This window comes from Bufo gargarizans, chromosome 1 (assembly GCF_014858855.1).
Source record: "Bufo gargarizans isolate SCDJY-AF-19 chromosome 1, ASM1485885v1, whole genome shotgun sequence".
Taxonomy (NCBI): domain Eukaryota; kingdom Metazoa; phylum Chordata; class Amphibia; order Anura; family Bufonidae; genus Bufo; species Bufo gargarizans.
In genome coordinates, this window is record NC_058080.1 from 1,303,677 (window position 1) to 1,330,710 (window position 27,034).

Here is a 27,034-nt window from a genome sequence, read left to right on the forward strand (position 1 = left end):
TGCACCTAGACCAGTGGTGGCAAACCTATGGCACGGGTGCCAGAGGCGGCACTCGGAGCCCTCTCTGTGGGCACCCGAGACCTGGAAAAAGTCTATGGTGTACCAATATGCCTTATACTTTCCCTGCCATTCATCAGCGCAGAGCGCACTATTAACGGCGCAGGCAGCGCACTCAATGTAGGCAGACTATTATAGCTAAATGATAAGGTACATGGAAGATAAACTACAGTATATAGGACTGTAATATTCTAGTTATGGCCATGCTGGCACTTTGCAATAAATAAGTTGGTTTTGGGCTGCGGTTTGGGCACTTGGTCTCTAAAAGGTTCCCCCTCACTGACCTAGACCATGTGAACCATGAATGTGATGTCATATGGCCTAGGAAGAGACTGGCGCTCACGAAGCACTGCATCCTCTTCATACAGAATTTTTTTAAACTAAAATGGGGGGAGGGGCCCTAGTTGGGTAGACAGCCCGGGGCCTATCATGCACTTGATCCTCCCCTGAGCCTAATGCATATAATAATATCATATACAGACATTTAAAGGAGTTTTCCAGGAGCACAATATTGATGATCTTCAGGATAGGTTATCAATGTCTGGTCGATGGGGGTCTGACTCCCGGCACCACCGCCGATAAGAAGAGGTCGATGAGTTCTGCAGCCTCATCACAGTGTACCAAGCATGGCGCCATACATTGTATAGTGGCCATGCTTGGTATGGCAGCCCACGTCACATTCACTTGTGACTAAAGAACATGATGTCATTGGCCTATGAAGAGGATGCGACGCTCACCAGAGCGTTGTGGCCTCTTCAGACAGCTGATCAGTGGTGTCGCACCTCCACAGATCAGATATTGATAAATGTTAATATTTTTAGGAACAGAAGTTAGGGGACGTCCACATGGCGGCATTTTGCAGCCGTGTTAAAATTTTGCTGAAAACCCACTTGCAGCCCCCTCCTTTCTGCCTCCCATACATCTCGGTGTGAGGCAGCGATGAGGATCGCGGAGCGGCGGCTTAAAGCCGTAGCTGCACTGACGATGGACCCTTCTCGGCGCCTCTCAGCTTTGTCTTCCATTGAGATGGCAGGTTTTCTGTGAAATTCCCAGCGCGGCTGTCTGCATCCAAATCCGATGAAAAAGCTGCTGTGTGAACGATGCAGTTTTTCCATGTACTAATTCCTCTGTCATGTAATGGACAGGCAGGTGCTCAGCTCATAAGAATATGTTCACATGTAGCAGATATACTGTGCTGTCACTTTTCCACGGCAGAATAGCATGAGGAGACCCTCTGCAGTACAGCAAAGTGAGGTCTACAAATCTCAACCATACATTTTGGAAAAAGTAGAAATTGACCTATGGTGCAGGTTTGAAATCCAGGGTATATACATTTTTCACTGTGGATTTCACCAATAGACTCCCCTGTCAGATAGAATGTATAGATAGAGCATAGAGATGTTATAAAGGGGCAAAGAACCTGGCACTCTATATAGTGGGCACAGAGCATGAGGCGCTATATAAAGGGGCAAAGAACCTGGCACTCTATATAGTGGGCACAGAGCATGAGGCGCTATATAAAGGGGCAAAGAACCTGGCACTCTATATAGTGGGCACAGAGCATGAGGCGCTATATAAAGGGGCAAAGAACCTGGCACTCTATATAGTGGGCACAGAGCATGAGGCGCTATATAAAGGGGCAAAGAACCTGGCACTCTATATAGTGGGCACAGAGCATGAGGCGCTATATAAAGGGGCAAAGAACCTGGCACTCTATATAGTGGGCGCAGAGCATGAGGCGCTATATAAAGGGGCAAAGAACCTGGCACTCTATATAGTGGGCGCAGAGCATGAGGCGCTATATAAAGAGGCACTGAACCTATTACTATATATAGGACACGCATAGTGTGAGGCACTATCTATAGGGATACTACCACTGGGGTACTGTGTGTGGTATTTTATTTTAACTGGGTGTAGTATGTTATGTGATTTATATTCAGGGGCACAGTGTGTTTTTCTGTTTTATTCCGGGCACAGCATGTGGCACTAAGAGGTCTTTATGTTAGTATGTAGGGTTTGGATGTGTTGCTAAAAAAGCTGAAGACATATGGCCAGCGTGGCTTCTGTTCATACTGCTGATCGGCGGGGGTGCCTGATGTCGGTCCCGCCGTTCTGATATTGATGACCTATCCTAAGGATAGGTCCTCAATATTAAAAGCCTGGAAAACCCCTTTAAATGTATTGGGTTCTGGTTCTGTATTTATGTAATGGACTAGGTTCTGGTGCTGTATTTGTGTAATGGGCTTGGTTCTGGTGCTGTATTTGTGTAATGGGCTTGGTTCTGGTGCTGTATTTGTGTAATGGGCTTGGTTCTGGTGCTGTATTTATGTAATAGGCTTGGCTCTGGGGCTGTATTTGTGTAATGGGCTTGGTGCTGTATTTATGTAATGGGCTAGGTTCTGGTGCTGTATTTGTGTAATGGGCTTGGTTCTGGTGCTGTATTTATGTAATGGGCTTGGCTCTGGGGCTGTATTTGTGTAATGGGCTTGGCTATGGGGCTGTATTTGTGTAATGGGCTTGGCTATGGGGCTGTATTTGTGTAATGGGCTTGGTTCTGGTGCTGTATTTATGTAATGGGCTTGGCTCTGGGGCTGTATTTGTGTAATGGGCTTGGTTCTGGTGCTGTATTTGTGTAATGGGCTTGGCTCTGGGGCTGTATTTGTGTAATGGGCTAGGTTCTGGTGCTGTATTTGTGTAATGGGCTTGGCTCTGGGGCTGTATTTGTGTAATGGGCTTGGCTATGGGGCTGTATTTGTGTAATGGGCTTGGCTATGGGGCTGTATTTGTGTAATGGGCTAGGCTCTGGGGCTGTATTTATGTAATGGGCTTGACTCTGGGGCTGTATTTGTGTAATGGGCTTGGCTATGGGGCTGTATTTGTGTAATGGGCTTGGCTCTGGGGCTGTATTGGGCTTAGTATGGCACCCTTCTACTGTATATTAAATAGCACACTGCACATGCACTTTGTCCTCTCCATTTACTGCTTTGGGACTTCAGCGCTCGCCTATTATCAGAAGTCACATAGCCCTGAATGCAGGGGTGGCGCACATGTGTGGCTTGCTCTCCATTCATTTTGAAGGCCCCCGTTCTTGAGATAGGAGAGGTTGCCCCAGAGGTGTGACCCGGACCTGCACCTGTCGGACATTTATGGCATATTCTATTGATGTGCCATAAATATCCCAGATGGAAATACCTCTAAAACAATAGGCTGTGTTTTCTTTTCTCCATAAAATTAATTAACATTTTAAATTTGATGCTACTAATGTATTTAGTTCCCTGCAATGGTTGCGGAGGTGTGTGACCCCACTGTATTTACACTTTCCCTTCCCCCTGCTCACTTGGGTCACTGCCCCCATAAACCTTCCAGAATGTTTTCTGTATTTATTACTGTATTGTCTTTATGGTTGTTATATTGCTTTTTGACTTCATACCTGGGGTTAGTCAGGGGTCTCCCTGTTGGTATTCTTATTTATCATCTTGGTAACAAATGATCCAAAGTAAAGGCTAAGATTTTTTTTAGAAGTCTTCCAGAGGAGAAGTAAAGGTCATTAGCTGAGTGACTGTGGCTTGTAAGCCGTGCGTGTCTGTGTCGTATATAACATGAACTCCTCATATATCGCCATACAATGCAATTCACCATTAGCACACTCGCGCCTGTATAACATTGCTTCCTAATTGATTTTTAAGGCCTGTTAATTTTAAAGGTTGTGGCTCTGGAGCACGATCCCTTACAAGCCCATCAAATGGCCTTAAGAATCAGACAAAGGTCATGTTCCTGGCTACTACATGGCATTCTCCTTGTAAGACTTTTAGATGACAAAGCAGGTCTGTAAGCTTTCTAAAAATATTGTGTTTCCTGCCCTCATAATTGCTGTTGACCCTTGTCTGAATGAATGACCAGACAAATTCCATTTATAAGTGACCTTGCTGTCTGCTTCGGTAAATAGCCTGACGCTGGTGGCTTTGAAAATCGGATGAGAAACAAAATTAAAAAAACATTTGACTCGTTAAATGAAAGCAATTGCTATAGTCTGTAACTGGACATGACATTATGAGGTCACTGAGGCGTTGTATATTCCAGCACGTTAGTACTTGGCTAAATCCTATTTCCAGTATATGGCTTTTTCGGATTTAGACCCGTGGATTTGTTGTATCCTATAATGATGTGCTTTCACGCCAAATCTCCCCCATATTTAAAGTTACAGCTTGAATTGTTCTGCTTAGAAGGGAAAGCAATGATTGGTTATGGTGTGTGTGTATATATATATATATATATATATATATATATATATATATATATAATGTATGTGTGTGTGTGTGTGTGTACTAGACATTAAGCCTGTTACAATAACGGGGGCTAGAACATTAGTGCATAAACATTAGTAGGAACAGTCTGTTAAATGGCTTTGGCAGCGACTGGTGTCTGTGGCTGAGAGTGCTGGGACTGTGCGGCTGTGTGATGCATGAATAGTAATGGCGGCGCTCCGACGTGGAGAGCACACCATAACCTGCGAGCGGCGGTGATTAGCCGGCACACAGGTATGGGCGGTGTTATGATTGGTTGGTGCGCTGTGCGCGCTGGTGTGGGCGGCGCTGTTGCATGTGAGGCGGTGTGATTGGGCGGCGCGCTGGTGTGGGTGGTGCAGGCATGGTGTGGAGCGCCGTGTGTTGACTGAACGCCGCGCATGTGCAGTTTAATTATCATCCCACACGGACGGACACGCAGCCCCTGAGCACTTACATAGGGCTTTTATTATAGTAGATATTTATCCGCATAATAAAATCCCTTTGTGCGTGCGCGTCCGTGCCGATTTAGAGAAGTGTGCATGCACGCTGTGCCCAGTTCTGCCGTCTGTGCCTCCTCCTCCCCCTCCGACTTCCTGTGCAGCCGACTCACACCAGGATCCGGGCCCTGCAACCGCCACCTGCCACAGCGTATCCTTCACCGGACACCCTTACGCACTGCCCACACCTGCTTACTGGGCAGAGAGTGGCCCCGTGGACACCCTTACGCATCCTGGAGTTCATAGAACTCTGCTGTGCGGGTGGCATGTGGAGCGCTGTGTACTGAAAGGTCCCCCACGCCGCGCATGCCCAATGTAAAAATCGGCACACACGCACGGACACAGAGCAGGCACACAGGACACAAAGTAGCCTTAGTGATGCAAAAATTCCTCCATCAGAGCTCTGTATAGAAGATACGCTAAAGCAGCCATTTGGAATGTGCGTCAGGATGTGGCTTCCTATGGCAATAACAACCAGTTTCAATCTGGTAAGGCAATTCCTATTAGGCCTCATGCACACGGCCGTGTTCCGCGTATTACTGTACAGCAGCGGCTGCATGAAGCGCACGGCGTCATAGCAACCAATGACGCTGTGCGCTCATGCTGTCAGCAGGAATCCCGGCCGGGTTTCCACGGTCCGCTCTCGGCCGCGGAACACGGCCGTGTGCATGAGGCCTTATTGTGATCATTATTAAAAATGTCTCTCTTTCTTACTTTTATTTCTTTACTTTTAAGTCCCTGTCCCAGGCTGCTGATGTAAAAATTGTAGATATGACTCAGGCCTCATGCACATGAACGTATTTTGTTTCCGTGTCCGTTCCATTATATTTTTTTGTGAATAGGATGCAGACCCATTCATTTCAATGGGTCCGCAAAAAATGCGGACAGCACACAGTGTGCTATCCGCATCCGTATGTCCGTTCCGTAACCCCGAAAAAAAAAAAATAGAACATGTCCTATTCCTGTCCGCATTGTTACAATGGATCCTCAAAAAAAAACAAAAAATGGATGGTATACGTATGTCATCAGTTATTTTTTATTTTTTTCCGGATCCGCAATTTGCAGACCGCAAAACACATATGGTCGTATGCATGTAGCCTCAGACTGTACATGGCTACACACCTTACATTGGATGTACAGAGCTCTATACACCAACCATGGTACCTTGTCGTGTTGCCCCAACATATCTAATACCAAACACACTGCAACACATGTAGAAATTTATTAAAATTATCTTTATTGATTTATAAAATACAGCGTAAAAACTATTATATACATTTGCAAATCACGACCACGAGGGGGCCGTTATGGGTCAACTATAGTGCATCATACAATGTCTAATAAAGGGAAAAATATGCACAAAAAGTGACAAAGACCATATGATATTCCCTGAAAAAGTTCTTAAAGACAAAGGAATATACAGTAAATAGAGCAAGTATAATAAAGACCCAGCTCGGCACCTAAAAAAAGAGAAACCCACCCTGACACGTGTTTTGTGTGAGCTTCCTCAGGGGAGACCTATTTACATTTGCAAAAACACAGGTGGCCAAAGAAAAAGTGTCCGCTATCATTCCAGCGTTTTTACAACCCCCCCCCCCCCCCCCCCTCCAAAAAAACACAAAAAAACCCCACAAGTGTACATTTTTTGCAGGGACCTTTACCTTTGTTTGATGGAGGCCCACATTGCTTTGCTGCAAATATTCAGATTTCAGATTTCTTTTTGTTTAGGAAGGTAGTAAAAATAAATGGGAAATCCGCATTTCACGTCTTCCACCCTTCCCGGTAGCGTGGCACTTTATTAACTTTCTTTCCAGTCACGTTTCCATCCGCCTCTGTGCTACATGCTCCGCTGATTATCTTGGAAAAGGGCAACGCTGTAACTGTTCAAATGACCTTTCGGTTTATTTTCTCTTGTGTAATATGAAACATGGGCTAACAGCCCTCGTTGTCTGATTTTCTCACTTAATATTCCTCTTTTTCCCCACTCAAATTAAGATCTGTTTTACAGTATATGTGATAGAAACTGTCTGTAATTCCTTGGTGTCGGAGACACAATTCAATAACTATCATTTCAGGTTTTGTCTGGCTTATTCGATGCTCAGACTTCTTTTTTTTTTTCTTTTCTATGAACCACCTTTTATTTTTATATGCTGATTTAGATTTTTTTTTTCACCCACATTCAAATGTTTTTATATATTTATTTTTTATTTAATGTGTTTATTGTTGACTAAAATCAGAGGTCAAGAGAAAATCTGAAATATAAAAGCAGCCATTATCTCATGAATACGTGTGCACTCAGTCTGTATAAGGGTGCTTTCACACTAGCGTCATTCTTTTCCGGGATTGAAATCTGGTAAAGGGTCTCAATACCAGGAAAAAAAAGCATGCATTCTGAATGGAAAGAAATCCGTTCAGTATGCATCAGGATGTCTTCCGTTCTGTCCCTTGTACTGTATTTGACTGGACAAAATACCGCAGCTGCGGTATTTTTTCCGTCCAAAATCCCGGAACAATACCGCACTTGCCAAACCCAGCATTAATTTCCATAGAGATGTATTAATGCCGGATCCGGTACCAAGTGTTCTGGAAATTGCTGCATTGCCGGATCCGGTTTTCCGATCTGCACATGCGCCGGGATATAGGAGGAGCCAGTTTTGCTTTTAATCTTTGTAAAAATTTAAATACTGGATGTCCGTTATTCCCAGATTATACTGGATGAGACAGATCCGGAAACAAAAGGTATCCGTTTGTATATGGTTTGCCGTTTTCGGAACTGCCTGCTGGATTCTAACAACGCTCGTGTGAAAGTACCCTGACAGAAGTGTAATCTCTTCTCATTCTAACACACAAAATGTTTGCAGCCTTTATAGGGTTGAATCTCATTGACACCACAGTCCTCACAAAACCTCAATGCGACATTTCCTTTTTTCATTTTAAAGGGAATCTGTCACCTATTTTGACCATATAAAACCGTTAACATAGCAATGTGCAATAAAGTACCTTCATTCCAGCATGTCATCTTGCTTTTATTCAACTTTTTCATTCAGATAAAAAAGCGTTTTTTTTTTTTCTGACATGCAAATTAAGTCTCAAGGTGCCTAGAGGGCGTTATTACTCTGCTCTAGTGCCCAGCGCTAGTACATTTATAAACTGTAATCTGTAACTTTAACTTTAATCAGCGCTCATCTGTTTACTAGGGTACCTTTACTCTCAGCTCAGGTAACAAGCAGTGCAGGCGGCGCTCACTCACTGACGTCACGTGTCTGCGCCGCCTAGTGGGAGGCGCAGGCACGTGACGTCAGTGAGTGAGCGCTAGTTAAAGTTATGGATTACAGTTTATAAATGTACTCCTGTGAGCGTCGGGGAGGGGGATCTGTGGATGGCATGGTTATGGGGAGGGGGATCTGTGGATGGCACGGTTATAAGGAGGGGGATCTGTGGAAGGCACAGTTATGGGGAGGGGGATCTGTGGATGGCACGGTTATGGGGAGGGGGATCTGTGGATGGCACGGTTATGGGGAGGGGGATCTGTGGATGGCACGGTTATGGGGAGGGGGATCTGTGGATGGCACGGTTATGGGGAGGGGGATCTGTGGATGGCACGGTTATGGGAGGGGGATCTGTGGATGGCACGGTTATGGGGAGGGGGATCTGTGGATGGCACGGTTATGGGGAGGGGGATCTGTGGATGGCACGGTTATGGGGAGGGGGATCTGTGGATGGCACGGTTATTGGGACGGGGATCTGTGGATGGCACGGTTATTGGGACGGGGATCTGTGGATGGCACGGTTATTGGGACGGGGATCTGTGGATGGCACTGTTTAGGGGAGGGGGATCTGTGGATGGCACTGTTTAGGGGGGTGGATCTGTGGATGGCACTGTTTAGGGGGGTGGACAGCACTGTTTAGGAGGGGGTCTGTGGATGACACACATAGCATAAGATGCTATATAGTGTTATCCATAGATTCCCCCCCCCCCCTCCCATAGCAGTGTCATCCACTGATCCCCCTCCCCATAACAATGCCATGCACAGATCCCCCTCCCATAACAGTGCCATTCACAGATCCCAGTCAGTTCCCTGGACTGGAGATGATCATCTTAAAGACAGTGAGGGCTGGGCATTCAGGAGTAGTCTTATACGGCGAGTATAGCCCAAACCCTATATTTTAAATGGAAAAGTTGGGGGTTGTCTTATACGCCCAGTCGAATCAAACCTTGTGGCTCCCCTACCTAAATTAAAAAAACATGATTCACAACATATTTACAATACAGACGCAGCGAGTGGCACCTCCTAGAGACCCCGACACGTGTTTCGCGTCAGCTTCCCCCCATCGGTATAGTTGTGTACATGCCGAGTGTCTAGGCTTGTCCCATCTAGGTGCACACGTCAGTGTTTGTTTGGTCAGCGTCCTGTCAGTGATTTTGAACCAAAACCAGGTGCGGCTCTAAACGCAGAACAGGCGCAGATCCCTCCCTTATACCTTATCTCTCTGTAGCTCCATTCCTGGTTTCGGTTCACAATCACTGATGGAAATCACTGACCAAACACTGATGTGTGAATAAGGGCTTATACTGGACATGACTTATTGTTTAAATCACATTTTTATGTTAACCACTTCATTACCAGAGTGTTTACTAGGCCAATTTTTCAGTTTTAGCAATGGGCCTAACTGTAAACACCATCTAACTTCAAATACTATATTTTCCGCTTTATAAGACGCTATTTTTTCTTGGGATTTTTTTTTTTACGCATTTTTATAGCATTTTTATATTTTAGAGATAAAAAGCATGCATAGTTCAGTTATTGGGGCTGATGCCGGCACAGGTATTCGGAGCACAGAGAATATAAATGGCAAGACAACCCCTTTTAATGTGTTTTAAATAATAATGGAACATATACGCAACACATTTAATCCCCCACCGTTTCCAGTGCTGTCACTCTGGTCCTTACCAGACTGCATCTGTGACATATAACTGCTGCAGCCAGTCACCGGCCTCAGTGGCATACAGCATGAAACCTCTGAGGACAGCGATTGGTTCCAGTGGTCTTATGCCATATACCACTACGTCACTGCTGCAGCCTGTAAACAGATCAGAAGTGAGGACTGATGTGGCAATGCAGGAAATGGCAGGGGATTAAGTGGTGAATTTATGTTCATTAATTCGTACAACCCCTTTAAGAATGATGAAAATGACCATATAGGAAACATTTTATATGGCTTTCAGTAAGGGTACTTTATTTATTCTACTCTATTCTGAGAGAGAATAGTCATCTCCTACAAATGTGTGTGTGTGTATGTATGTGTATGTGTGTGTATATGTGTATATATATATATATATATATATATATATATATATATATATATAAATAAATTATGCCCAAAGACTACGTATATGAAAAAAAATAAAGTCTCTGCAAATCTGCAGCATCGGGTACATAATCCTCTTTAGTCTAGGTTAGTGCCATATTACAGATGTTTATCACCTTGAACTGCTATTGTCCACTATACAGTCATTGGCGTATAACCTAGCAGGGAATTGTAAAGCAGGGCAGATGCATTTTCTCAATAAACTGGTTGCCAAAAAAATCTTGGCAGGTGGTTAGAAATTTGAAAGCTGTTTCCTTGAATGCAAAGCATTACACAGCTGAGTCACATTATTATGACCAACAGCCAGGGGTGGACTGGCCATAGACCCAACAAGGAATTATTCTGGTGGGCTGAAGCCCCACAGGGCCACTTGAGCCCTCCTCACTGGCAATGGCCAGGTACATACTACTGGGGGCACTATAGGGATCATTATTAGAAGTCTAGGCAACATGTAAAAGTAGGTCTGGCTTGGTGCTGTTGCCCACATCTTTCTTCGTAAGCCCCCATTTACATAATTTATAAGGCCGAAAAAATACATTTTTCCACCCAGTTTGGCCTGTTATACTGCAGTTTATCCAGAGGAAGGCAAAAAAACAAACAAACTGTGAGGTAGAAGGCAATTTTCCACACTTAAGGGGAAAAAAATTCCTTTCCAACCCCAATCAGGCAATCGGATAACTCTCTGGATCAACGACCCCTCTCTAGTAGCTATAGCCTGTAATATATTATTGCACTCCAGAAATACATCCAGGCCCCTCTTGAACTCTCAGTGAACTCACCATCTCCTCAGGCAGAGAGTTCCATAGTCTCACTGCTCTTACTGTAAATAATCCACTTCTATGTTTGTGTACAAACCTTCTTTCTTCCAGAAGCAGAGCATGTCTCCTTGTCACAGTCCTGGGGATAAATAGATGGGAGAGATCTCTGTACTGACCCCTGACATATTTATACATAGTAATTAGATCTCCCCTCAGTCGTCTTTTTTTTTCTAAAGTGAATAACCCCAATTTTCATAATCTTTCAGGGTACTGTAGTTGCCCCATTCCAGTTAACACTTTAGTTGCCCTCCTCTGAACTCTCTCCAGCTCTGCTATGTCTCCCTTGTTCACAGGAGCCCAGAACTGTACACAGTCCTCCATGTGTGGTCTAACTAGTGAGTATGAAAGTGGTAGGACCATGTTCTCATCACGGGCATCTATGCCCCTTTTAAAGCAACCCATTATCTTATTGGCCTTGGCAGCAACTCCCTGACACTGGTTTCTACAGCTTAGGGTACTTTCACACTGGCGTTAGAAGAATCTGCTCCGTGTAAGGATCCGTCTGACAAATGCATTGAAATACCAGATCCGTCTCTCCGGTGTCATCCAGAAAAAACGGATCCTGTATTTATTTTTTTCACATTTTTAAAGATCTGCGCATGCGCAGAATGGTAAACTGGTTCCGTTATTAATGCACTTCAATGGAAATTTTGGCCGGCCATGCTGCGGTATTTTCTCCGGCCAAATACCTGCATTAGGACAAAACTGAAGTATTTTTTCAGATATTGAGCCCCTAGGATGGAACTCCATACCAGAAAACTTTAACGCTAGTGTGAAAGTACCCTAAGTTTGATGTTCGCCCAAATTCCTAGGTCCTTTTCCATGTCAGTGTTACTCAGTGTTTTACCATTTAGTATGCACGGGTGATTTGCATTATTCCTTCCCATGTGCATAACCTTATTTTTTTTAGTCACCTTGTCCCATCAAAAAATAGGATAGGACTATTTGATTATGGGCCGGACGTTCCAAAATGCAGAATGCACGCAGCTTTTTTTGCCATTTGATTTTTTTCGCGGGGTATCTAATGGTATCGAGTATTGCAATACTTTTTTATGGTATTGAAACCGAATCAAAATTTTGATATCGAAACAACTCTAGCGCCAATCCTGTAGAACACTCCCTGTGAGTATAGAGTCCTTAAATATCAGAAATAAGGGTGTTGCTATGACATTACTTAATTCTCTTAGGATACGGGGGTGTATGCCATCTGGTCCTGGCGATTTGTCTATTTTAATCTTTAAGACTCTGCTGTACTTCTTCCTGGGTCAGATAGGGTACTTTTAATGGGGAAATTGCTTTTTACATTCTGCATTTCATCTGACAGTTTATTTTCCTCAGTGAGTACAGTGGAGAAAAAAATATTTAATAGCTTTGCTTTCTCCTCATCGTCCTCTATAACTCCTCCCTCATTACTCTGTAAAGGGCCGACACCTTCAGATTTATAGTTTTTACCATTTATATAATTGAAGAACATTTTAGGGTTAGTTTTGCTCTCTTTGGCAATTAATCTCTCGGTCTCTAGTTTGCCAGCTTTTATTTGTTTTTTACATATTTTATTTTTTATAGTTTTTCAGTGCTTCCTCGCTACCCTCCTATTTTAGTGATTTAAATGCTTTCTTTTTATCATTTATTGGTTTCTTTACACTTCTATTTATCCACATTGTTTTTTTTTATTGGTCCTTAACCTTTTATTCCCATAAGGTATGTACCTCTCACAATTAGATTTTAGGATGCTTGTCAAAAATATCCCATTTTGTGGCTGTATTTTTATTTTTGTGGACTGTCCCAGTTAGTTAGGCCCATGGCCTCTCTTAGTTGGCTAAATTTAGCTTTTTTTGAAGTTTGGTATTTTTTGTTCCTCCCTGAATAAACACTCTTTTTTGAATGACAGTTGGAAGGTTATTACTTTATGGTCACTATTTCCCAGGTGTCCTCCGACCTGCACATCTGTTGTTCTGTCAGGTCTATTGGTTAATACCAGTATGGCCGTCCCTCTAGTCAGGTCCTGAACCAGTTGAGAAAGGTATATCTATATCTTAATTGGAGTAGAAGGAGGGCAGAATGTGGAAGTTATTAGTGGCCATCACAGAGGGATAAGCTTCTGTGGATGTATTTTGTGCTGTATTGTGGGATGGTATTCTGTGCTGCACTATGGTATTTCTGACCCTGACAATTTGACAAGCCCAATCTACTTGTGTTGCCCCGCTTTCTGTCAATTTGGACTCGCCTACAACATTAGGGCCACCTTATTTATTTTTTTGCAGGGCCACTTTAAGTTCCCAGTCTGCCCCTGCCAGCAGCTAATATAGAGTAACTCCGTATGCAGCATGGACAGCAGCTGGAAAGGCTGTGAGTGACTCAGTAAGGTCCTGGTAGGTGGTCACGGGTATCTTGAGCCATGCTGACTGCAGTGCATCCCACTGCTGCTGTGGGTGTGGAGGAGGATCAATAGAGGGTCTACAATGATCAAAATGGTCCAGCAGTCTGGGGAATTAGGGGGCCAGAGTAGTACTTGGAATTTTTGGTCATACTCTTCCAACCAGTGTCTGACGTTTCTAGCCGTGTGACATGTCGCATTGTCTTGCTGGAGGATCCCATCCGACCCAGGGACGACAATCAGCATGAATGGACCCAGAGAATGCCATGAAAATGTTCCCCAGAACATAACGCTGCCACTACAAACTTGTGTTCTTCCATCAATGGCTGCAAGGTGTTTGTTCTGTGATGTTTCTCACCTGAAACTCCAATGTCCATCCAGCAGAAAACGAGACTCATCTTAGAAGGCAAGCCTTTCTGACAATGCTTCTAACTTAGTTAGGAGGGGTGCAATGAACATCCGTCTGCTTCAGAGCCCCATACGCAGTAAGATTGTGCTGAACTGTTGTTTTAGGCTCATGTGTGGTAGCCCCCTGGTTCATTTTGGCAGTGAGGTGCTGCACTGTAGCATGCACTGTAGCATGTCTGTCTGCCCTCGTGTACCTATTGTAGCAGAAGTTCACCTCTCACATCATCAGCACATGGTGCTCTGCAGTTTCCATGTCACTTATTTGTAGCAGTGCCATTTGTCCACTCACGATACACTTTAACTACAGCAGCATTCGAACTGTTCACAAATGGCAAAGTTTCAGAAATACTGCCACCCTTAGCCTGAAATCCATTAATTATCTTTTTTTACAACTCTGATAAATCGCCCATTTTACCAATGACAATAACGAGGGATATTCGTGAAGACAGCCTATCGCACACCTTATGTACCCATCAAGTCAGCTCATCACATGTGACTGCAGATGTTGAAAGTAAGAAGTGGTCATAATTATGTGACTTGGCTGTGTAAATCAAAAGTTAGAGAAAATTAGCAGACCATTGGCCAGACAAGAGGACAACTAGTGTTCCAGTTTAGAAGTAAACTGATTGTATAAATGGGAGTGTAATTGGCAGTGTGGAGAGGGACAACAATTTTCTTGGACTGGAGCAATCAAGAAGAAATAAAGTTTGATCTCCTTCAAATGATGGGTCTAGTGAACAAAATAAAGAAGACTTGAGATGGTTTTGCCAAGAGGTCAAAAAAGTTGGATGCACAAATCACATATATTCAGTTTAGTTATTATTTTCTTCATGGGAAAGGGCAAATCTAGGCTACCAAGGAGCACTTACGGTAGGTTGAAACATGAATGTAATACAGGTACCATAGTCTATAGTCATTCTGCTGATGGAGAGAATTAGATGTAAATGCCTACAGATTTGTCCTTCATTAGCTTTCCTATTGGCTTGGCTTACCATGAGATGAGAGACAATAGATTATCAGCTTAAAAAAAATATATATATTTTCCGATACTGTTTCACAAGATGTCTATGCTATGTGTGTCTTTTGTGGCCCTATAACATATCTGAGTCAAATTACTGGACAAGAATTATAGAATATGTGACCTGCGTCTACACCAAACTTTTTGGGGTAGGAATGGCATCAGGTATTCCCAAGGAGTGAAGTACTGGGTTCTCCTGTAAAAATTTAAAAGTCTAAACCAATCTTTGTACTCCTGGCAAACATTTTATTTTATCCATGTGTGGTGTTTTTTGTTTTGTTTTTTAAACCGTTATACGTTTAGGGTAGACTTCTTCAGGATGAAGTTAAAAGATAGTGTCTAATTTGTGGAGAGCAAATGATTTAAGGAAAATCTGTGTTTTAGGGGATGTTGCAGAATAATACAATAAGGCTAGCAAAGTAGAATTGCTTGGTAAGTGAGAGCAGCCTGGCATTTCAGTCTTAGTTTCTTGATGGCAAGTGTTTGCTGAACAGCTGTTCCGAAGTAGCTCCGGCACTGCCAGTGGTGTATCTTGGTTTTGTGCTGACCTAGGCGAGACTAAACTCGGGCACCCCCTAATATAAATTTGACCCACCCCTTCCTGTCACGACCCCACCCCTTCCTCTGTAAACCCCACCCCTTCCTCTTTAGGCTCCACCCTTTCCCGTTTTGCATAACAATATTAAGAAGTTTATCGCGATAACGATATATATCGCGATAAATACCCGTTTAAAAGAAAAAAACCACAAGGGGACGTTATACTGTATGGGGCAGCCTCAAGGAGATGTTATACTGTATGGGGCAGCCTCAAGGAGATGTTATACTGTATGGGGCAGCCTCAAGGAGATGTTATACTGTATGGGGCAGCCTCAAGGAGATGTTATACTGTATGGGGCAGCCTCAAGGAGACGTTATACTGTATGGGGCAGCCTCAAGGAGACGTTATACTGTATGGGGGCAGCCTCAAGGAGACGTTATACTGTATGGGGGCAGCCTCTAGGAGACGTTATACTGTATGGGGGCAGCCTCAACAAGACGTTATACTGTATGGGGCAGCCTCAACGAGACGTTATACTGTATGGGGCAGCCTCAACGAGACGTTATACTGTATGGGGGCAGCCACAAGGAGACCTTATACATACTGTATGTGGGCAGACATAAGGAGACATTATACTGTATGGGGGGCGGGGGCCGGGGCAGCCACAAGGAGACACTAAACTGTATGGGGGATGCCACAAGCAAATAGTGCACTCTGCACTATGTCATGAATAAAGGTGGTATGTGTGTCAGACTGTCTATGGTGGCCCTGGCCTCTCCTTGAGGCTGCCCCATACAGTCTGTATGGGGAAGCCTCAAGGAGAGGCCAGGGCCACCATAGACAGTCTGACATACCACCTTTATTTATGAGTCTCACTCTCACAGTGCACTGTTTGCTTTTTAACTCTTGTCTCACTCACTCCTGTTCCTCTGCCTGGACTGGACCTGGACATTCCTTGCAGGGCAAGCCAGGAGTCAAGCGAAGTGGCCAACTCTGTTCTGTGACTGTGTGAGGAGGGAGGTATGTAGAGACTTTTCCCGTGGCTGCTGCTTGTGTTGTGAATATTCCGGCCCACTGCGCATGCGCGAAAAAGACTGCTCGGTGCAGGCGCAGTAGTTGAAAATTCCGGAACTCCTGAGGTCGGGATGAAGTCAGGAGGACTCGGGAGGAGGGTCCCTGCTTCACTATGCGGCGCCGGCATTTTGCCGCCCCATTGGCAAGTGCCTTGTTTGCCTCATGATAGATACGCCTCTGGGCACTGCAACTAAAAGCTGTATCCATTCGGCCTGTTATCCTGCAAGTTGATCCAGAGGAAGGCAAAAAAAAATAAACTGTGAGGTGCAAGCCAATATTCCCCACTTTAGGGGAATAAAAAATTCCTTCCCAACTCCAATCAGGCAATTGGAATAACTCCCTGGATCAACGACCCCTCTCTAGTAGCTATAGCCTGGCGAAGCTGCAGTAACAGGGCTCCAGATGGCGACCAAAATGGTCGCCAATGCGACTTAGAATTCACTAATGGCGACAAGACTTTTTAGTCTTGTCGCCATTTGCGACTAGACCCTCCGCGGCAGCTCTGCAGTAGAACAGCGGCGGGCACAGGAGCTGATAGTTCTCTGCCCCGCCGCCGCCGATGTTCTCCTCAGTCTCAGCTCAGTCACAGCACACAGACAACAGCGGAGACGCTGGCAGCAGGGAGGGGAGGGGCTGGGAGGAGTGTAATCTGATCCTAGAGTGGAAGCTGATTCTGCCAGCCCCGCCCCTCCCCGCCCACCAACCAATCAGAGCTGAGGCAAGGCAAGGCGAGCACTAGCAGCTCTGAGTCACTGACAAGTACAGGGAGAAAGAATCGAATGAGTCACAGGTGAAAAGAACTAAAGATCCGACTTGTGACTCATTCGATTCTTTCTTAGACTCCCTGTACAGTGTGCCCCCCCCCCCCAGTATAGGAAACATTGGTGGCACAGTGTGCCCCCCCCCAGTATAGGAAACATTGGTGGCACAGTGTGCCCCCCCCAACACCCCAGTATAAGAAACATTGGTGGCACAGTGTGCCCCCCCCCCCCCCCAACACCCCAGTATAAGAAACATTGGTGGCACAGTGGGAAGTGCCAATGAGGGTTAAAAAAATCATTAATAAAAACTAATTCACCTCCTCCAGTTGATCGCGTAGCTGCCGGTCTCCTGTTGCTTCTTCAGGACCTGTGGTGATGTCACTAGGCTCATCACATGGTCCATTACCATGGTGATGAATCATGTGATGTATCATGTGATGAGCACAGTGATGTCACCACAGGTCCTTTGACAGGTCCTGAAGAAAGAACAGGAGACGATCAATTGGAGGAGGTGAGTTAATTTTTATTTTTTAACCCTCATTGGCACTGCCCACTGCGCCACCAATGTTCATTATATTGAGGGGGGGCGCACTGCGCCACCAATGTTTATTATATTGAGGGGGGGGGGGGGCACACTGCACCACCAATGTTTATTATACTGGGGTGTTGGGGGTGCACACTGCGCCACCAATGTTTATTATATTGAGGGGGGGCACACTGCGCCCCCCCAATGTTTATTATACTGGGGTTTGGGGGGGGGGGGAGCGCACTGCGCCACCAATGTTTCTTATTTTGGGGGGGTGCACTGCGCCACCAATGTTTATCAAACTGGGGTGTTGGGGGGGTGCACTACGCCACCAATGTTTATTATATTGGGGGAGCACACTGCGCCACCAATGTTTATCATACTGGGGTGATGGGGGAGCACACTGCGCCACCAATGTTTATCATACTGGGGTGATGGGGGAGCACACTGCGCCACCAATGTTTATCATACTGGGGTGATGGTGGGGGCACACTGCGCCACCAATGTTAATTATATTGACCTTCTACTATGCATTCTGTATTAAAGAATGCTATTATTTTCCCTTAGAACCATGTTATAAGGGAAAATAATACAGGGAATAGACTTTCATCCTAGCAACCATGAGTGAAAATCGCACCACATCTGCACTTGCTTGCGGATGCTTGCGATTTTCACGCAGCCCCATTAGCTTCTATGGGGCCTGCATTGCGTGAAAAACACACAACATAGAGCATGCTGCGATTTTCACGCAACGCACAAGTGATGTGTGAAAATCACCCCTCATGTGCACAGCCCCATAGAAGTGAATGGGTCCGGATTTAGTGCGGGTGCATTCCGGTATTTTGAATGCCAGATCCGGCACTAATACATTCCTATGGGAAAAAATGCTGGATCCGGCATTCAGGCAAATCTTCATTTTTTTTTTGCTGGATATAAAACCGTAGCATGCTGCAGTTTTATCTTTTGCCTGATCAGTCAAAATGACTGAACTGAAGACATCCTGATGCATCCTGAGCGGATCGCTCTCCATTCAGAATGCATGGGGATATGCCTGATCAGTTCTTTTCCGATATTGAGCCCCTAGGACGGAACTCTATGCCGGAAAAGAAAAACACTAGTGTGAAAGTACCCTCAAATATTAAGTTTAAATCCCCCCATTCCCAATTTTACATATAAAATATATAAAGAATAAATAAACATATTACATAGCGCTGTCCAAACTATAAAATTATTAAAAAATATCTCCTATGCGGTGAGCATTCACCATTTTTTTGTCACCTTGTCACCTCAAAAAATAGGATAGGACTGCTCTATTATGGGCTGACCATTTCATAAAATGCGAAATGCACGCAGCTTTTTTTGGTGTTTTTATTTGCGCGGTATTGAGTATCGCAATACTTTTTTATGGTGATGAAAGCGAATCAAAATTTTGGTATCAAAACAACCCTATGCCGATCTGATCGGAGTAGCGTTGTCACGATACCAAAATTTTGATTCGGTTTCGATTTGGCGACAAAAACTTTGATTTGGCTCCTAAATTTTTCAGTTCAGGAGCCAATGGCTACCAGCTATTTTTTTTTTTGTCTGGAGCACTGAGTAACCTGCACCATCCACTGCACAATGGATGGGACCTGCCGTCTTTTGGTGTCTGAGCTACTTCTGGACAGCTGATCGACAGGTGCAGATATCCGAATCCCGCTGATAAGATATTGATGGCCTATCAGTATCAAAATCCTGGACAGACCGTTTTAATTGATTCCATCTTGATTCAGTTGAGATTTTCATGGTTATACTAATAATAATACTGCCTGCTACAACTGCCAACAAAGCCCATAGTACAGATGTGAACCTAGCCTAAAGCAGGCATGCTCAATCTGCGGCCCTCCAGCTGTTGCAAAACTACAACTCCCATCATTTCTGGACAGCCTACAGCTATCAGCCTACAGAAGGGCATGGTGGGAGTTGTAGTTTTACAACAGCTGGAGGGCCGCAAGTTGAGCATCCATGGCCTAAAGCAGTGTTTCCCAACCAGTGTGCCTCCAGCTGTTGCAAAACTACAACTCCCAGCATGCCCGCACAGCCAAAGGCTGTCAAGGCATGCTGTGAGTTGTAGTTTTGAAACAGCTGGAGGCACACTGGTTGGGAAACACTGGCCTAAAGTGACATCTTCCTTACTGTGAAACGGAGGCAGCGAAGAGGATGTGGATAAAGCCGAAAACTTTCAGGATTTTTGAAACAATTTTTTTAAATTTATTTTTGGCCTCTCCTTTGACTGCCCCACCTTCCTTATCTGATCTAGGTAACTGTAGCAGACCATGTCTTTTTAAACGGGTTATCCTAGAAATGATAATGATGACGTGTCGTTAGGATACATCATCATTATCAGATCGACGGGGATCTGAGTCCCGGCAGCCCCACTGATCAGCTGTTTTATTGGGCTGCCGCGCTCACTGGAGCTCTTCCCAGCACAGCCGGCTCCCAGCATCTCTCCAAGACAGCGCCATACATTGTATTTTGGCTGTGCTTGGTATTGCAGCTCAGTCCCATTCACTTTTATGGGCTGAGCTGCAACTAGGTCATGTCACCGATGTGACGTCACATGGCCTACAAAGAGGCTGCGACACTCACGGAGCATTGGCCACTTCTGACAGCTGATTGGCAGGGGTCTCCGGTGTTGATATTGATGACCTATCCTATAAATTACAAGATAACCTCTTTAAGACACCATGAGGTACATATAACTTAGCATTCAATTCAATTTTTTTCACACATGGAACATCTTCAGGCCGATGGCTACATGTCTGCCATGTTCTCACTAGAGAGGACATGTTCTGGGTGCCTAGGCATGGGGCTGGTACTTCAAAAAGCCCATTGTGATTTTGTAGAACATTCACTGCTGTGTTCACACATGTGCTCACTCTAACAAAACCCAAATTTAGTACAGTGTCATTGGGGAGGAAATGTCTGGGTAGAGTCCAGCACAAATTTTGCAGATGTTTGCATCCATGCATAAATTTCCTCCGGCTAAACTCTGGAAAATATCTAGGTTACCCTGTAAGAGCTCATGGACACAAACATATTTTCTTTCCGCGTCCGTTTTTTTGCGGAGCGTATGTGAAACCATTCATTTCAATGGTTCCACACAGAAAAAAAAACTGAAGTTATTCCATGTGCATTCCGTTTCCATATGTCCATTTGTCCATTCCTCAAAAAAATGTCCTATTATTGTCCGCATTACGGACAAGGATAGTACTGTTCTATTGGGGGCCAGCTGTTCCTTTCTGCAAAACACGGAATGCACACGGACGTCATCCGTTTTTGCAGACCGCAAAATACATACAGTCGTGTGCATGAGCCCTAAGTGTGAATATGGCTTTAGTGAAAATCCTGAAAGTACGAAGTGTGCTACGTATGAGACGGGGACATTTACTTACAACCTGCACAGTCCTTGGACAGGAGAGACTCTCTTGCTGTACAGTATGAAAAAAGTTGGATAAAACTTTATTTTATTTTATTGATCCTAAATCTTTTCTCCCTTTGTCTGCCAGACAGGGCAAACGGCAATGAGTTTTTGTCATATGGTAGCAAATTTGTTTACAGTGAGATTTCTGAAAGAACAGACTTTTCCCATAAAGGCAATTTTCTGGCTTTGAAGATTTGATGGTTATAGAGGATGCAAGTGTATCACCTCGTTGTAAGTTGTTCTGCTTGTAAATCGATTGTGCTGATTGCAAAACTCTTATTGCTAAAATTGCAAAACCAAATTAGAAACCATGAGAACAAGTAATTTTGTACAGATTGATTTTCACCCACATGAATGTCCTGGTTGATTCTGTGCCAAGTTACCTAAAAGGGATGAATTAAATAGCTGAAATTTTCTACTGAACAAGATCCTGGTTGTGAACAAGGCGATGTTTAGCATGCAAATTACAGGTTAAATGGTTAGGGAGTAACTACCGTACCCTTTACAGAAACTTCTGTTATAGTAACCTCATAGATTTTCTATTGATGCTGTCTTCAGGTCCATCTTAGCAGTGAGCTCTTCAAAAGTCTCGTTTTAGCAGTCGGCTGGGGTCTCCACATTCTGACTCCAATTGAGAAAATGTCAGGATGACCTATCAAAAGTTTTTGTAAATTTAGTTACTTTTAAAGAGCTTGATTTGGCTAAATTTATTTTAAGAATAATCTTATTAATAATGCAGGTTGACATGTAGCAGGCAAGCTTGTGGCTGCTGTCAGTGTACTTTATTTAAAGGGAACCTGTCATCAACTTTGTGCTGACCGTACTGATGGCAGTATAAAGTACTGACAGAAATGCTGATTTCAGCTGTGTGTCACACATCGGCTAAAAGTAAGTAGTTGCCAAGAACCAGCATCATAATCCTTGCAGCCCAGGCCTTGAAAAGGGTCAAATCTACCAGAGAAGAGTCCTGGCTATTCATGACTTCCTGCTCTCCTCGCCCACCTGCTGATGACTGACAGTCTCTTACCGAGTTTTCCCCCTTTCTATCTAGGAGAGAGCTGCCAATCATCAGCAGATGGGCGGGGAGAGCAGGAGATTAGGAATAACCAGGACTCTTTTCAAGTAGATGTGACTCTTTTCAAGGCCTGGGGCTGTAGTAATTATGATGCTGGTTCTCAGCAACCATTTACTTTTAGCTGATGTGTGACACACCGCTGACATCAGCATTTCTGTCTCTACTTAATACTGCCCTCAGCACAGTCAGCATAAAGTTGATGACAGGTTCCCTTTAATGTCTTCTTCTAGCACACTGACAACATTGATCTGGACTGCCTGGTTGTGTTTGACAGACTTGTTGCTAGGGATTCTCTCTGACAGCTAGAGGATGCCTATCTGTAGTCGAACCATGCCCATATTAATCAGACTTACTTTTAGTACGAACACTATATTGAATGGAAAACGTCATAAAAGTGTGATGGTGCTTATGCTGGTTGCTCCTGTTTTTGTCCAGGCAGCATTTTACAGCCCTGTAGTGCTTGGTTCAAGTCAAGTGCATGGATGCGTTCTCACCCACATACCTAAACATTGAAGAGGTTGTTACTAGGGATGAGCAAACTTGTGTTTTCAAGTTCGGCATACAAGGTTCGGGTTATCTAGGAATTTCATAAGTTATCGTCCTTGGTAGCGGAATCCATAACGGAATTCTTGGATAACCTGAACCTTATACGCCGAACTTAAAAACACAAGTTTGCTCATCCCTAGTTGTTAACTTTTCTGTAGGCCCCACAGTGGTATTCCTACTTGCCTAATCCACACTGTTGGGTTCCTACTCCATCATTCCCCCTTTGGGAACCGCATGTCTCTGGTCTCCACACGTCAACATCTTGTCTGACACAGGTCATATGCCTGCTGCAGCCAGTGACTGGCCGCAGTGGTGACATGTAACCCATGCATCATGTCACTGTGTCACGTGATTCATTGGTGACACTAGGGGCTAGGGCTGAGCATTTTGACTACATTGTGACTACATTGTCTCACAATTTAGTCTACATTTTTCAAACCAGCACCTGGCTCTGAATACTTTAGTAATTGCATGAAATTAAGATTTAGTATAGCCAGTGAGTTATAAAATAAACTGTATCTGTATAGCGCCACCTGCTCTTTCTTCTTTTCCTTATTCTTAATAACTACTTAGTTTTCCCTTAAGGTGTCAGGATGCGGTGTTTTACTCAATAAATCAAACCTACTAATGTCCCATGGACTAAATTACACCTCTTAATCCTGCACCTGCTTATTAATAAAACATAGCTTTTATTTATTTATTCTAATATATTTCCAAAGAGTGCTTTTAAAATTTGCCAGCTCGTCTCAGCCTGCGTTTCAGTTCCTGCGCTAATATTCTAGCTAGGACTGTGACATTGTTACCATTACTGGCTGTGCGCTGCCAGTATAGTTTGTAGGTACAATGTATCTTTTACTAGTTGTGGAGTCATCATGCTATTGCTTTGCTAGAGGCTATGCTGAATTAAAACATATGAGCCACGCTGCCCCCCGACATGTTTCGCCGAGTACCGGCATCTTCAGGTGTTAGGGCAGAGTGTGAGCGTGCTCTCTGTTCGGCTCAATTTATCATCTCTGTTTACATATCGTCATTAAATCATGTTATTATCTTAGCCAATAGGGGTATACTCATCAGTGAACTTTTAATACAATTGGTAGCGATTACTAGCCTTGCCCTCTGTTGTCATCAGCTGTTCGACCTGACTTGGGGGTGGGCGGTATAGGCGATATGCGATATAAATTTGTCGTGGCTGCCATGGTATGTCAGTGAGCAGCATTATACTCGCGTGCGCCGTGACCGCCGGGCACTCCTTCTGTCTGTGCGGCGCATTGCTAATGCTTATAGCTCACGTGCGCCGTGGCCGCTGGGCGCCGCACAGACAGAAGAAGGCGCGTCCGGCAGCCACGGTGCCCGTGAGTATAATGCTGCTCACTCACTGACATACCATGGGGCAGCCAGGACTTCAGTAGCGTTGTCACAACCAGACAGCTGAGAAGCTCTGACAGAAGCCTTTCAGAACCTCCTCCTTGAGTTTTCTTTGTTGTGATGTTCAGTTCCTCATCTCGTTAGCCTCTCTCAGCTGTCATGTAGTTGGACTGATTGCTTCCCTTTAAATTCCTCCCCATAATGCATTACTGGGCGGCTTATACTACTTCCTGGAGTGTGTGTGCATGCTGATCCTGTTTTCCAGTCTGCTACAAAGTTAAGTGCTGAACATTTATCTGTTATTTTCTGTTTGCTGGATCCCAGGTGACCCTGACTCCCTCCGTGTCTGGTGTAGGGAGCCGGTGGTCGTGTCCCCTCACTATTGTAGGGTGTACAGGGGTTATATAGTCGAGGTACGTGGATATGCAACCATCCACCTCTGGGATCTTTGCATAGGCTGAGCAGCCAGGGAAAGTCTCAGGTCTTGTGCAGGGGTCCCCCTTTTGGTTCCTTAGCTTTGGATCCAGTGAGTCATATATGCATGTTGCTTTGTCTTGTTTCCTGTACACCATCCGTGACAAGCGTCTTGGCAGCAAAGGTAACCGATCGGAGCCCCAGCATTACACTGCTGGGACTCCGATCGGAACTGCTGCTGCCACCAATGATGGGGGGGGGGGGGGTGAGGGGGGCCCTGCCACCAATGAACAATACTAGGGAGGGAGGGGGGGCGCACTGCCCCCTGCCACCAATGATGGGGGGGGGGGACCCTGTGGCCACTGACACCAATGATTAATACTGGGGGGGGGGGTTTGAGTTACCAGAGGGGGCTGATAAGAGGGAGAGGTTGGGGGGCTGATCAGAGGCTGGGGGGCACATGAGAGACTGGCTGCCATGGTCAGCTCCCTGCTGTTGTGTGCACAAAGCACAGGGCAGCAGGGAGAGTGTAGAGCTCTATTAGGGTGAATATGACAAGGGTTCTAGCCCTTAAGGGGCTAATAGTTATTAAATAAAAAGTAAAAAAAAAGGTTTTACCCCCCCCCCCCCAAATATAGAAAACAATATATCGCGATATATATCGCACATGCTTAAAATTATATCACAATATAGATTTTAGGCCATATCACCCACCCCTAACCTGACTCTTCTGGTTGGTTCCGATCGATGCATGTAATCCATGAGTGCCACGCATGCTACAGAGACTTAGACTCCTCTGTCACTGTCCGTGTCATTGCGCATGTCATGGAAATTAGAATTCTTCACTTCCATGTCTTCACCGCAAACCGTGCATGCGTTGATACTTAGTTGCTAGTGCTAACATTCGTACCAAAGCGCATGTCACTGGACTTAGTCTCGTTTTGATGGAGCTTAATATATCTCACTAGCAAGTCACTATCGTTGAGACTTAGTTGTTCGTGCTACTACTCTAGTTGGCGCGCGTGTCAGGGGACTTAGTTTTCATCACTATAAGATTATAGTGATCTATATTTAGATGTATTCTTTAGGGGCTTTGTCTCACTGATAGAGTAGGACTAAAGATCGTGCATGTATTATTGAGTTGTCCTATATCATTGTGTTCTTTAGTTGAATTGATTAGCCTATTTATTACTTTTAGGCCACCATGTTTATATTGTTTTTGCCAAACAATTTCTCTGTTTACGCTTGATTTTTATATCATTATAATAAATTCTCTCTTTCTAGTTTATTAAATTGTTTTTATTTTCATTTTCGCTCTTAGAAGGGGTCAGGCTACAGGAAGGACGAATAGGTGAAACCTTCATTTAGGCCACTTGGGGATAGACTGTTTAAACGGTAGATCCATTTTGTCTCCTCTTGCTGGAGCCTTCTGTCAATATCTCCTTTACGTGGACCTGATTTTATTTTAGTCACTCCCCAGAATTTTAAGTTGGTATTATTTATTTTATGTTTTTCTCTCATATGTCTGGCTAGGCTTGTATCTTCTCCTGTATTGATACTGCTCAAGTGTCTCGAGATCTGTCTTCTTAGTTCTTGAGTAGTTTTCCCTACGTACAGTCTGGGACAGTCACATTTGATAATATACACTACTCCTTTTGTTTTACAGTTAATGTAATCTCTTATTTCGTAGTTTCTCCCATCGACTGGATTTTCAAACGTTTTTGTAATAGTTATTCGATCACAGAAAGTGCAGTCTCCACATGGATATGATCCTTTATGGTTTAACCAGGTTGTTTTTATAAAAAAAATTATGAGGTTGATATAGTGACTATGCACTAGCATCTCTCTCATATTTTTTCCTGGCTGATATATCAATATGAAGGTTTGTTTTGTATGGTGTGAATAGTGTTTTTCAAGTGTATACCAATACATTGTAACCCATCACTGTAACAGTCACAGGCTGTCTATTAGACTGAGCGTGTGGCACAGTCTAATAGACATACACACTGAGACCAGAGTAGAGTAGGTAAAAAAAGGTCTTCTCTCTGGAGTTAGTAATGTAGCATATTCCATCTAGGGCAGGCTAGAATGTAGTGAGGAAAAGGAGGTTCCCCCTTCTATTCTCTTTGTATGCCCCTCCCCCAAGTCCCCCTTTCTCTCTCTGGGCCCCCTAGGTCTCCTATTCTCCCAGGTCCTCCTTTCTGTCCATGTACCCACAGATTATAGGTGCTATGAAATGTAATAGCTCCCGTTCTGAAAATTAATTCCAACATATAGCAGTATTCAGGGTGAACAAACCACTTTACCTGCCATACAAATGACCAGTGACGTCACACCTCTTTTTACCCACTATATTTTAGCTTCTACCATAATGGGCAGGCCTCGGGGCTATTTTATAGACCCCTGATCGCCATGGCAACGTGTTGGCACCCCACAATCGC

At 44.4% G+C, this 27,034-nt stretch overlaps 1 protein-coding gene across 3 annotated transcripts in view; it reads left to right on the forward strand.

The window, feature by feature from the left end:
• GBE1 (1,4-alpha-glucan branching enzyme 1) overlaps positions 1 to 27,034 on the forward strand; it is a 230,439-nt gene that overhangs the window by 15,355 nt on the left and 188,050 nt on the right. The gene's annotated exons all lie outside the window — the stretch shown is intronic.